Source organism: Lotus japonicus, chromosome 1, assembly GCF_012489685.1.
Source record: "Lotus japonicus ecotype B-129 chromosome 1, LjGifu_v1.2".
Taxonomy (NCBI): Eukaryota; Viridiplantae; Streptophyta; class Magnoliopsida; order Fabales; family Fabaceae; genus Lotus; species Lotus japonicus.
This window is the reverse complement of record NC_080041.1, coordinates 34,549,860-34,563,290: the sequence shown is the minus strand read 5'-3', so window position 1 is coordinate 34,563,290 and position 13,431 is coordinate 34,549,860. Positions and strand designations below refer to the sequence as shown.

At 40.0% G+C, this 13,431-nt stretch overlaps 1 long non-coding RNA gene across 1 annotated transcript; it reads right to left on the bottom strand.

Moving 5' to 3' along the window:
• Window positions 1-773: 773 nt before the first annotated feature.
• On the bottom strand, window positions 774-3,567 carry LOC130734509 (uncharacterized). Its single transcript, XR_009017975.1, has 3 exons — window positions 3,446-3,567; window positions 3,160-3,214; window positions 774-1,145 (listed from the first exon to the last, which is right to left on the bottom strand). It is a non-coding gene; the product is annotated as an uncharacterized LOC130734509 (long non-coding RNA).
• Window positions 3,568-13,431: the final 9,864 nt, after the last annotated feature.

Genomic DNA, 13,431 nt, shown 5'->3' with positions numbered 1-13,431 from the left:
TCATCATCAACTTCATATACTCCTCTTCATCTCTCCAATCCACTCAGGAACCTCTCATAAGAAAGCCTTACTAACGAAGGGGTAGACGGTGCACTGTTTAAAAACATGAGGGGTAGAAACGTCGACAAAAATAGAGTAGGGGCAGAATTTGCACAAACTTGAAACATCAGGGGCCAAAAATACTTTTTAGCCTTCTAAATTTTATAAACAAAACGGGGAAAGCTTAATAATAGGTGAAGGACGCCTCTCGTTTACTGAATCTAATTTTCCCCTTTTATTTTTTTTGGGTAAGCAAAAATGTATTAATAGGAGTACTAGGGGTACTCCAACCCTCTATTTACTAGAGTAAAGGCCCAAAGAGCCAAAGGGAAAAAACCAACAACCTAGGATTTCAATCAAAAGACTGATACTGCAATACTGCACAGCAAGTAAAAACAGAGGGATAAATACTCAGTGGAACAGAGCCCTTGTTACTAATTTTCCCCCTTTTATTACATTTTAACATCGTTGGTGTGAGATCTTGACAAAGTATTTCTTTATTAGTGTAGTTGTAAGGTCAATGTTGTTATGTAGCATTATGTAAGCTGCAGTTTGGTTCTTGGATGAGGAAAAATCACCCATAGATGATGGAGTAGTGGATTTATAAGCTGTCAATTGCAAGTTTGCAACTCCCATTCCGATTTTAATTTTAAAAATCCGGTAGCATTCCAAATAAACTTCATGGAGTATAAAGAACAGTTTCACTCACAAAACTCAAGCCATAATCTTGCTAATTCAGCCATAATCTGATAATCTCCACTCATCTGGTTTCAAAGCTAAATCAAATATTTACTTTCAAAGCTAAATCAAATATTTACTCCGTGTTATGACAGTAGAGTCTAGCTAACTAGCACCAACCAAGAAAAGTTTGGCCTCTAGATGGTGAAATTATGTGCAATTGACTAGTTAACACCATTAGAAAATCAAACTAATGGTTGTTCACCTCATCATACTAGAAATTAGAAAATCATGCTGTGGCAGCTTTCTCCCCAGAGGCTGGCCCACGCTTAGATACTAAATCTTTAACAGCTGCTTTCATAGCATCCTCAGCAAGCATGCTGCAGTGAAGCTTGACCGGTGGGAGTGATAGATGCTTTGCAATCTCACTGCAGGAAATTAATTATGTGTTACTTCAAATACTAACAACAGACAGAACAAAACAATATTAATCATGGAAGCATAACCAAGGCTAGAATCAAAAAGTAGAATTGAACTCCTACAGATGGCATTTATAGTGGTGTTCAAACCGGTTATGTGTATCCAAACCCTAAACCAATCCAAACCAAACCAAAAAAGTCCAAATTTTAAAACCAAAATCCAAACCAGTACATTTTAATTTTTATCCACAATCAGGATAACCACTTTTATAAACAATTTGGACATCCAAAATATCCATATCCAGTATTCAGTATTACCACATAATTCAAATCCTAAATGTGATTCAACCGAAAAAGAAACTATGATGAATCCAATTTCAAGACACCACAATAGCATGAATAGAGAATCTCATCAGATAGAAGCTTTTTCCTCTTTCACGCAGAACACTGTTTGTTCCATGATAAAATCTTGAGCAAAAGGAAAAGAAAAATAAAGTGGACGGATCACAAGCGGTAGATCGATGTCGCTAAGCCCCAAGTGGGAGATGGTGCTGCTAAACTCCAACAAAAATGTCTCCAAGTTTCTTCCCAGTGGAAGGACCTTAAGTCGGAGACTGATGCTGCTATGAAAAATAGCATGGATCCATTTCGGGCACGCACTATCAGTGTCAGAGCTCCAAAAGCGTCTTCCTGAAAGCAAACGACCACGGAATTTGCTTTGGACTTTGCTTTCATTTTTTGTATCTTATTGTACAGATTATCATAACAGAGCCTTGTGTCAGTTGTGTGTGCTGCTGAATAAATTTCTCCACAAATTTGGCACTCAATCTTTGAGCTTGAGGCAGAATGAGGATGATTGGGTAGTGTAATGACACTCATCTTAGTTTTCTCCACAAATTTGGCACTTGATCTTAGTTTTTTTCTTTATTCAGAACAACTTTATAATCAAATAGAGCTTTTAGCTGAAAAGCTATGAAAATCAAGCCAAAAGAATGTTTCGAAACTGATCTTGAGTAATTATTGGTTTTAAAACTGGTGTTGAATCATAACCGGTTTTAAACCAGTTTACCATAAACCAAACTGATTCGAGTCTTGAGAGATTAAAAATGGTTCGGTTCATAAAACAAAACCATATATCTGGATTTGAATTGGATATGGTTTGGTTTTCAAGAAAACCAAACCATGCACAGCCCTATATGGCATACGGTCAACAAACCAAAATGTTTCAAAACAAAGATGCAAGTAACTTTTCAGCAGCCAATAGATTCATCAACTGATCATCATCGAATGAGGAGCTGAGAAGATAATTATGAAAGAACAATGACAGATCTTCTAGCATTAAACATTAAGCCAACCAAAAAAGTTAATTTTGTACTTAGCCAGTCTTGTTGTCTTCTACAGACCATAGCAGTCAATCGCGGATCGCCAGCCTGTCGCGGATGACCCCCGAAAATGAAATCCCATACAAGGGAAGGCCGCTATTGGCCGTGAATAGTGGGATTTCGCGGCCGTGATCCCGTCGTGGCAGGGGTCCTCTACTCGACGCGTAACTATAATACAGACTACAGCTAACAAATTAAACAGAGACTCAAGTGTGATTTTAATTTGATTTCAGGATAACTTGATTTCTACTTGCCACAATTGTTTCTTAGATGCATACCACATATACAAATATGATTTTACCAGGTTCAAATTGAACGCAGAACTAAACGAACACCTAATCATCTTCTACAGAAACCAACTAAGACTTCATTCAATTTCAGGCATTAAAATTGAACCCTGCAAGGGAAAAATAAGAAACAACTTGCTACTTTAACTCAGAAACTATATCCTTGGGAACATGATCCTCTCGAGTGTAAACTCTCTCAAGTTTCCTAAGTTGAAATTTTGTGTCGAAGTTGATATCCCTCTTCATATGTATTAAATATGTGGACTCTTAAGATATTAAGAACATAAATCATAAATAATTTACAGTAACACACTTGCAGCAAATGTTTTCAAGAGTTTATAGGCAGGTGCTTACGTGTTTTTAATGGTCAAAACTTCCTCCATTTCCTTTCCAATTACCCATTCAGTAGCTGCAAAGATAGAAACCACAAATCAGAAACATAATCAATGAGCCAAATATGCACTATGCATGCCAAAACAACCTATGGTTTATAAACCAATGTAGTATACCTGTTCATGTAAAACCCCAAAACCAAAAAATAGAGAAATCCAAAAAAACAAAAAAGAACACAACAGATTAAAAAAAAAACCTAGCTATTACTTGTTACCCAAAACAACCAATTTCAACACCACATTCTTACCGACGGAGGAAGAAGCTTCCGATGATTCTCTTCGCGCATGCTGCAATTCTCACTCTCAGCATTTTTTTCCTTCGTGTAGTCGATCAAATAAGATGAATAAATACGAGGGGAAGAGGGGAATAAAACAAATAGGTTTCTATTCATGGGCCTCTGGGCCTCCCAATAGAAACAAATAGGCTTAATTGCAACTTTGGTCCCTGACATTTACCAATTCCACGATTTTAGTCCCTCACCTAATTTAATTACACGGATGGTCCCTGACTTTGCTGGCCGTCTGCAACATTGGTCATACCGTTTATTTGTTAAAGAAAGAGGTTTACGTGGATGGTCACTTAGCTGATGTGGAAGTCGAATTGGAGAGAGAAAGAGACCAGCAACTGATTCAACCTTCTTTCTCGCCTCAAGGGACTCGTTTGTTCTTTATATCTTCCCTTTTCGCTCAATCTCAAGCTTCGAAACATCTTCCTCACGGTGCTCTGCTTTTTAAGGAGGAAGAGGGTAGAAGATGACCGTTGCAAGTCTCACGTGCTTCCCTCTCTCTTCAGTCCTTCTTTCTCTCTCTAATTGGACATCCACGTAAGCCTCCTCCGTTAACAAATAAACGACAGGACCAATGTTGTAGACGGCCAGCAAAGTCAGGGACTGTAAGACCCAAGATTTTAAGCTTAGGATCAGTGGAAGAGATTTCCATTTACGATTAGGGTTGATGTATTGTGAAGGGAAACCTGAACTAGAGTTTACCAAATGAAATAAATTTATGAAGGAGAAAGTTCAGGAAAAGTCAAAGGATTACATCATGATCGATAAAAGTTATAGTACGATCGTTATACGCTTAACCTAGGTCAGAAACCCTAGTATATAGCTAATTTTCACTTTTAGGCACGACGGAAGTTAATTCCAAAAATCTTCAGAGAAATGTTAGAACTTCTCTTTTTCCATATATCACAATCGTTTCGAGGCGAAACTCTAGGATCTACGAACGTCCGATTCCAATCATCGGAAGTTTGCCGAAACCGAATCCCTGGTATTTCAAAACCCTAGAATTTCTCGACAATGAAGACTTTATCTATTCAGAGCTTCAAATGAATATTCTACACGCGTACACCCATTTCTCTTGATGATTTCAATCTTTCTTCCGAAGGAAGTTTTCTATTCCGACATTCGATGCAAAAAGCAACTTATCGGGTAAAATAGTTTTATACCGACTATGCTTAAGTTGCCAAAAATACAAAGAGACCTCATTTTAGTTTTGGAATTCTTTCGCCAAAACCTATCTTAGAATTCACGGAGAATGACGCCGGAAAAATCAGATTCGCGAAACTTTCATTTTACCGCGTTTTGCCAACCTCTATATATAGCCAAGAAATGAGAAAAAACAAATATCTTACCCATTTCATCCAAGGAGGCCGCGAGTTTGAGAGGAGAGGAGGAGAAGAAGATTTTGTTCAATCCTTGCTTGATCGTTGATTAATCAGTTGCTGCTTCAAGGTTTCGAGGTATAGTCGCTAATCCTTACCTCTGATCGCTTTTTCCATAGCTTTTCTGTAGAGTTTTCTAAGCGGATAGTTTATGGGTTTTTGCAAAACTATCCTGAATCTTTCATTTCTGATTCTAAACCTCTTCTATATGTGCCCAAGATCACTTCTGCCGGATTAGATTTTCCGTTATGTCGCCGGAATTCCGCCGGAATCAATTTTAGCCTTAAATACCCATTTTTGGAGTTTTTGAGGTAAAGCTTCAACCTTTAGGCTAAAAACTATCGCCTTAGCTTAGTGTTAGTAGGATTAGTTGTCATAAACGTCGTTAGTAACGTCCCTGCAAAATTTGGTTTTTGGGATTTCAGTTTTGAAATTTCTAAGTTAAAAATCATGACCAAAATACCCCTGCGACAGTTTTCGATCCGATAATTTTTCCGAGTTCAGAATACCCTTAGTTACGGCTAATGATAGCATAGGAACCAAGTTTGATCGAAGAAAAATCGAGCCCCATAATTACCTAAAGTGGCCGAGCCCTATTAAGGGGGAGGAGGAAAATTTCCTTTTCCGAAAACTTGTCTTTCGCGCTAGATTATCGTACCTTAGAGTAATGGATACTTCGTGTAACCTTAGTAAGTATCGATAGCTTAGTTCTCGATAGATTCTGATAGTATTTCTGTGACTTTGCTTTAAAGGAACTTTTGAGGAATTTCCTGAGGAGCAACGCTTTGCTTGTGAGGAAGAGTTAGAAGATAATCCTGGAGAATCTGCAGGTGAGGGCTGCTCTCTGAATTACTAGATAATGTTTTAGGTGTCGACGAATTCGACTTGATTTATGTGTTATGCACTTAATTGCTAAATGTCTGAAATGATTTCTGAGGCTTCGGCCGAGCTTGTTGATTTCATGATGCCTTGATATTGTGTGCTAAATGATTCGCATGTTATGTGCTAAATGATTAATCTAGGATGTGTTGGAATATGCTGTTTATGCTTATTGGATTGCGCTTATTTAACTATATTATTTCACATATATCTGTGGTACTGAGGAGTGAGAAATACGGGCAAGTCATGCCGATTTTATTTTGAAAGTTTGAGAAAGTTTGACGGGACGAACGGAGTTCGGGCCTTGTTATGGTTATGATGGATCGAGACATTCTCGGGGAGTTAATTGGGATTTTGGTGGATGTTGAAGACTCATAAGATTTGCGATAAGACTAAAAGGATATTATTTTATAAGGAAAATTCATAAGACATTAAACAACCTCTAAACCTTTAAATAATGATAACAATCTCGAGTGCAAGTTGAGGATTGAATCTTAGTTGTGGAAAGCGAGAAGTGTCGTCGGATCCAAGGGTTGAGAAAGATTGTGAGTTCTGAGTATGTTGATACTCATTCGCTCTGGGAGCAGTTTGTTTAGCCATCCAAGGGATGAGCCGAGAAGCTTCACTGAGGCGTGAGACCTTGTGAATGCGTGATACTCCACTGAGGCGTGAGACCTTGTGGAAAGCATGGACCTTCACTGAGGCGTGAGACCTCGTGAACATCATGAAGCTTCACTGAGGCGTGAGACCTTGTGAATGCGGGATACTCCACTGAGGCGTGAGACCTTGTGGAAAGCATGGAACTCCACTGAGGCGTGAGACCTTGTGAGAGCATGAAACTTCACTGAAGCGTGAGACTTCGTGAGAGCATTGATGACCCGAAGAGTCATCGTGAGTGGTTGCACTCATTTTATGATTATTGTATTTTGTCGCAGAATCGACTTTACCTTAGGGTAAGCTTTTAGAAACTTTAATTTACCTAGAACACGTGGCGACGTGTCGAGTGAGATCGGAGACGTTGGTTGACTAATCATCCTGCATTCATGCAACATTAATGGGGTATTAACACAGGACGTACTCTGGACCTCGTCGGATTCCAAAATGGTCATAAGACCCGGATTTCCGTGAAAGAGCGTTTGTAAACGTCTCTTGTAGCAGACCGAAATGGCAGACCTACGGGTTACGGCTGATCTGACTACCTTTGTGTGGTGTAAGAGGCACGCGGGCCGAAATGGTCCCACCGTGGCTGGTGCTAGGGCTGGTCCGTTGATGTCCATCCGTTCCGGATTGCATATTGGTTGACTGGGTTAACCTGCATATCATTTCATGCAACATGCATACTGACATAGTTGATGAGTGTGTTTGATACTTGTTAGTTCTACTTGATGCATGTTAACTGTGATTTACAGTCGTTATATTCTTTGTGGAAATATGCAACCCTAGGATGTTATCCCTAGTTATAAGCCTAAGTGGCTATTATCTTATTTATATTTATTGGTGCTATTATTTACATAATTCTTTGGAGTTGACCCTCGCGTCTTCTGTGTGTGCTTTGGCGAACAAACGCCCTTTGTCAGATGTCTTTGGCGGGCTGATTCATGATGGTTCATCCTTCGGGAGGAACTAGGGTTGAGATGCGGGAACTGGAGCGTATCGCGGTAGCGAGAGGAGGACGGATGGTGTACATAGACTAGGTCGTTCTGGATTCAGATTCGGGCGACGATCATGCTAGCATGTAGGTTTTAGTGCTGGTGTGAGCTCCTCGAGATGGGATTAGTGTAGGAGTAGAGTCTTAGCTCTGAACATCATTTGTTTTCTTTGGGGACAGGGTAGTTTCCCACCTATAGCTTTTTGTGTGGTTCTTTACGAGAATCACAGAGAGTTGGTTGGACTTAGGAGGTCTTGCTTCAGGCCGATGGGCCAGCTTATTCTCAGTTTTGAGGGATGGTGTTGCGGACACTTGACCTTTCTTGTGGATTGTACCTTTTGCCTTCGGGCGTTACACTTTTCTTTCCGTCACTGGAGGTTTACTCGTGACGAGGTTACTACTACAGCGGGGGCTGTTTATATATTGTATATTAGTTCTGATTATTGTTATTGTTGGGTTTTATTTAATTCAGTCTTGTCTTAGTTATTATCGGAAAAAAAAAATATTCACGTTTTTCCGCATTAAGTTTATTTTGGTTACTAAAGTGACGCCACCGAAATCGGGGTGTTACAGGGACCATCCGTGTAATTAAATTAGGTGGGGGACTAAAATCGTGGAATTGGTAAACGTTAGGGACCAAAGTTGCAATTAAGCCAAACAAATATTAGATAGGGTTTCCTCCTTTTAAACCGGTTTGGCTCATACGGTTTCCTCGTTACATGGGTGAGAATCGATAGACCGCTTGTTAAATGGTCTTAGAGGGTTGTTTTACCCAAATGCAACTACCTATGCCTTGTAATGTATAGTGGAAAAGCTTTTAAATATGAGGTGTTTTGGGAAGAAAATTGTGAATGAAGTCAAGTCGTTCAAGAAGATTGGGAGCTAGAGCAGCTAGAAGAGGACTCATGGGCCTCAGTTATGAAAGGGACAAAGAAATGTGCTAACTCTCTGCAAAATTGGCATAAAAGGAAGTTTACTAGTACAACTCTAAAGATCTAGCAACTTAAGAGGAAGTTGACACAGGTCTAGAGTGTGGACCATGGTGATGTAAATTGGGAGGAAGTGCACAACACTTGAGCTAGGATAAGGGAGTTGTGGAGGAAAGATCACGAGTTAAATGAGCTTAGAGGATAAGAATGCCAAAATCTTTCATGCTTCTGTTGTTCAGAAGGGAGATGAATAGAATTCACTGATTGAAGGTAGATAATTAATGGGGATTGGATGGAAGGGCAAAGTAGAATCTACAAGGAGGCCCTGACTTATTTCCAGATTATTTACACTTCAGAAAGAGTACACCACCTGCAGGATTGTATGAATCAAGTCCTTACTGTTGTTCCTTCGGAGCTTAAATAGAGTTTGGAGGAACTTACTTGCTTTTTCAAGTGTGTGTAACAGTCCTTTTGTTGACTGGTCAAATAATTTATGAACGATGTGTTCTTCAGACTAGACTTATGTTCCTCAGACGATAGGGAATATAGATGTTGAGTTCCCAGGAAGTTCAAAACATAAGATCTTTAGAGAAGTTTGTGCATTCCATGATAAGGTCATTAAGAACGTTGCTATTACTCAAAATATGATATTAGAAATTTATGAATCTAACATTAGAACTTTATAGTCTTCCATTTCAAGCCATCCATAATTTGAATCTTAAAATCTAGACTAGTAAAGGAGAAGTCTGGTGGAAGCTTGCCCGTGAGAACCCATGCCCTCTTCTTAGAAAAAGGAGCCTCAACCCGTGAAGTTTTACTGTCACCTAAAGAGAGGTTATGGGAATCACAACCTTGTTTCCCACCTTTCCTGCTAGAAAACTCCCCTAGGTCACCATATGAATCCATTCCCTCTTTCAATTTGTCACTATCATCTACCTCAGCCTGGACCCTAGCCTGCAAACTCGCGTCCTTACCAATTCCTCCCTCGATATCCGCCATCATTCTTGGCTTGTTCACCTCGTCTTCGAAGCTCCCCTCAACAACACCAGAGGGCATATCTTGTTGTTTTCCCCACCGTGCCCCACCTTGCCAAGGCATGGTGTCAAGAAACCTATCACCATCCGCGCGCAGCCAATGGCCATAAGGGAACAACACTGATCCATTGACAACCTCGCAATGACGCATAAAGTTGTTGAGAAGGCCACAACGGTAGCAAAATTTGAAGAGTTTTTTGTACTTGAAGATCACTTTTAGCGATTCTCTAGTGGTAGCTGCCATCATCTAGCCCCGGCGCAAGGGAAGGTCCACCCTCACCCATGCTCTAATACGAAAGCAACTATTGTATCTTCTCTCCTCCAACTTATCCCAACCTAGAAAGCCCGCAAAATAATCACCAAGGGACTTCGCAGTGGCCTTCATGCATCCTGTCCTCCTCATCTGTGAATCTGAATCCATAAGGGCACCTTTATCAATGCAACTATAGCGGGATCACCCCGAGCATCATAAGCATTCAAAGCAATCATGTGTCTATACACATATAAACATAAAAGAGCTTGTGGCCTAGTGGCATATAAAGCTTTTTGGAACCACAAAGTCCAAGGTTCAAATCATAGTGGAGATAAAATGTATTTTCAAAAATATTTGTTCTTTAACTGTTGAACGGCCGGTTTTGACCGGTTTTCCTAATTCTTGACCGGTACACCGGTCCAATGTCCGGTTCACCGGTCTAATGTCCGGTTCGATAATTTCCCGGTTCAATCACCTAACCTAACCGACCAACAGCACGGTGCCCGATTGAACCGATTTGACCGGCTGGTTCAGTCCGGTTTTCAGAACACTGCCAGCAAGAATGATCTCTGGATCCTCCATATTTGGTTCCATTGAAGGAAAAACAAGTGCAAGTTATGCAGCAGAAATAGTAACTAGGATTACGTACACCACCACGCACGTGCAACTCATACTACAATTAGGAAACACTCCTATCACATGCAGGAAAGAGACAACCAATTAGGACGATCCCAAGAAGACACAGTGAAAACATCACATAGAAGTCAAGGTACTATCGCCGCAAACCAAAACCCTAGGACGATCTCAAGAAGGAAACACTCCTATCACATGCAGGAAAGAGACAACCAATTAGGACGATCCCAAGAAGACACGGGGAAAACATCACACAGAAGTCAAGGTACTATCGCCGCAAACCAAAACCCTAGGAAAGCGTAGGGAAACATATTAGTTTAATGATTAATAAAGCGAAAATTCTCTTCCTAACTCATTCAAATATTGCAGCGAGGTTGTTAGAAGATAATGAGGTTTCAATCAAATACGATGTCGAGATGAAATAGTTATTGATGAGATTTAACTGGTTTTAGTTTCTTACTACATCCCGTTCTTTAAAAGTGACTTATATTTTTGAAATTTTTTTTGCAAAAATGTAATGGGATAAAAAGAGTAATATAACTCCACTTTATTAGTGTCTACCCTATAATTTTGACTAAGCCATTTATTGTCGGGAATAAAAATAGGTGGATTAATTATTTAGTAGTGATTGATTTCGCAACCAAAATGGCTAATCATGATAGTTTCGTACATGTGTGGGGTAGATACATATATAGTACCGTGATACTGATGCATAGCCACTATGTCACATTTGATTCGTGTTAAGAAAAAAATACAAGCATGCAAAAACATGATATAAATAGTAATTGAGTCTTACTAAGTCACTTTTTATTTTGTTATTTGATAGCTTAATATAACAATGTCTAGCATATATTCGGGGCGTATTCAGGATTTTCTTGTTGGGGGCGAAATATAAGACTAAAAAAATCTTCATTGAAAGTTATATAAACTTTTTTTTTTGAGGTAGAAAGTTATATAAACTTTAAATAGTAAAAAAATATTTAAATACAACTCTTCGTTCTTTTATAGTACCAACAAATAAATTTCTGAGAAGATCATCTTCAATTTTGTTCCGAAGCCGAGTCTTAACAACTTTCATTACAGAAAAAGATCGCTCTGTAGATGCTGTTAAAAAATGGAGTGTCAAAACAAGACGTATCAATCTATTAACAAGTGGAAACATTGTTGCTTTTCGTGTTTCAACTAACTTCTGATAAAACTCGAATAAACTAGAAATTTTTCCTAAATTAGGATCTCGGGAAACATGTGAATGATAATATCTCAGTTGAAACGGCAAATTCCTTCTTTCTAGCTTAAAAAAATACCTATAGTCGGTGACCATTTCAAAATTCTGGGGGGGGCGATGACCCCTGTCTGCCCCTCTCAAGATACGACCCTGCATATACTATTATTATCTTTGATAAAATGCTCAAAGAAATACTGGACGAAAAGGTAGCATAAATAAAGTCATGATGATATGAATAAATTAAAGCTATAACCTAAATAATATTATTATCTTTGATCTGCCCACCCCAATCTTATCATCACAATTCACAATATAAGTAGCTACTTTTCGGGTTGCGACAAAAGGATTGCAATTTTGATAACGCAGCTTCGCAAGTTGGATGTATTTTTCTAACAGATAAAATGGGTTCAACATTGAATTATAGCCATAAACCTAATTTTTGCTCAGCAGGCATGATTTTATATAGTTTTCGTCTATAACATCACTACATGGTGATGGTATATAAAACACAATCTTAGTGCCATGTATCTATCCTTCATTGCCCACGCAAGCAGGTTAATTAGTTAATCCTGTCGGTGTGCCTGAGAAGTGTTGCATAATTTATAATTGGGATTTTTAAAAAAGACCTATGGATTGGGCGGGACATAAAGACCTCCATACCCGCCCAAAACAAGCAGTCAGCCGGACGAAGGAAGACATGGCGGGAACTGGCGGAATACCGAGGATTCTCGCCCTTCCCCCTTTAAGTGGACCCGCAAGCCAGCTGGAAGATTCTTTTGGATTTGTCTTATGTGCATAGGGATTTGGGCCCTGGTTGTCAGGCCCAAATGTAGGAAAAGTCCATATCATGACCATATCCTCTATAAAAGGGAAGGTCATCACCTTGTACCAGGAACTTTTTTGACACTTAATGAGAATATACCCTTTTATTACATCTTGACTATTTTAGTGCTCTGCTAGGGTTTGCTTTTTGTACCTTTTCTTACTTAAGCTTACCTCAGAACGCAACATTGGCGCCGTCTGTGGCTCTAACCTAGATCTACAAGTGACGTAGAGGGTAAGAGTTACGATTCATGGAAACTCGTTCGTGCGGCGTGGGCCGCCGTGATCATCGCCGGAGAGGTGGTGGTCGTCAGGGCGGACGCGGCGGCAGTCGAGACAACGATCGTGCAGTACTTCAAGAGCAAGAGCAGGAGGCTTCCTCGGAGGGTGTTCACTCGGTGGCGCAGTCACCAACGTCGCTGGTAAAACTAGCTCCGGGAAAGCCCTCAGATCTGATAGCCAAATCAGATGCAGGTGTCAGGCGACGATCAGCGCCGCCTGAGTACGTAAATTTAGAAGATCTTAAGAACAGTGCTCCGAGGAAAGCGCAGGAAGTGATAACGGGTATCACGCCTGTGGCTTTGAAGCAAATGCTGGATACCTTGCAAAAGGTACAAAACCAAAACGAACAGTTACAAGCCCAGGTGGAATATTTAACACAGCGCCAAGATTTTAAGCAGGGACAACGTCTTGAGGCTGAGGATGTCGTCGAATTTCAACCTTTTGTTCCAGCCATCACAAAGGTAGACATACCAAAACATTTGCAAACAATGGCATTAGATGCCTTTTCGGGCGATTCTGATCCCATGGAACATTTGAGGTACTTTAACACCAAAATGGTTATTGGTGGGGCGACGGACGAGGTGAAGTGCAGATTGTTGCCTTCAACATTCAAGGGAATGGCGATGCAGTGGTTCATTAGACAACCGCCCTTCTCCATTGACAATTTTACGGATTTGTCTACTAAATTCTTAACTCAATTCTCCGCCAACAAAACTACAAAAGCAACTATGTTTGACCTCATCAGCATACATCAACAGCCAGGAGAGAAGCTAAAGACCTACATGGCGCGCTTCAGTAAGATGGCTGTTCAACTGGAGGAGGATAACCCGGATGTATGCCTGGCGTCTTTCAAAAATGGCCTT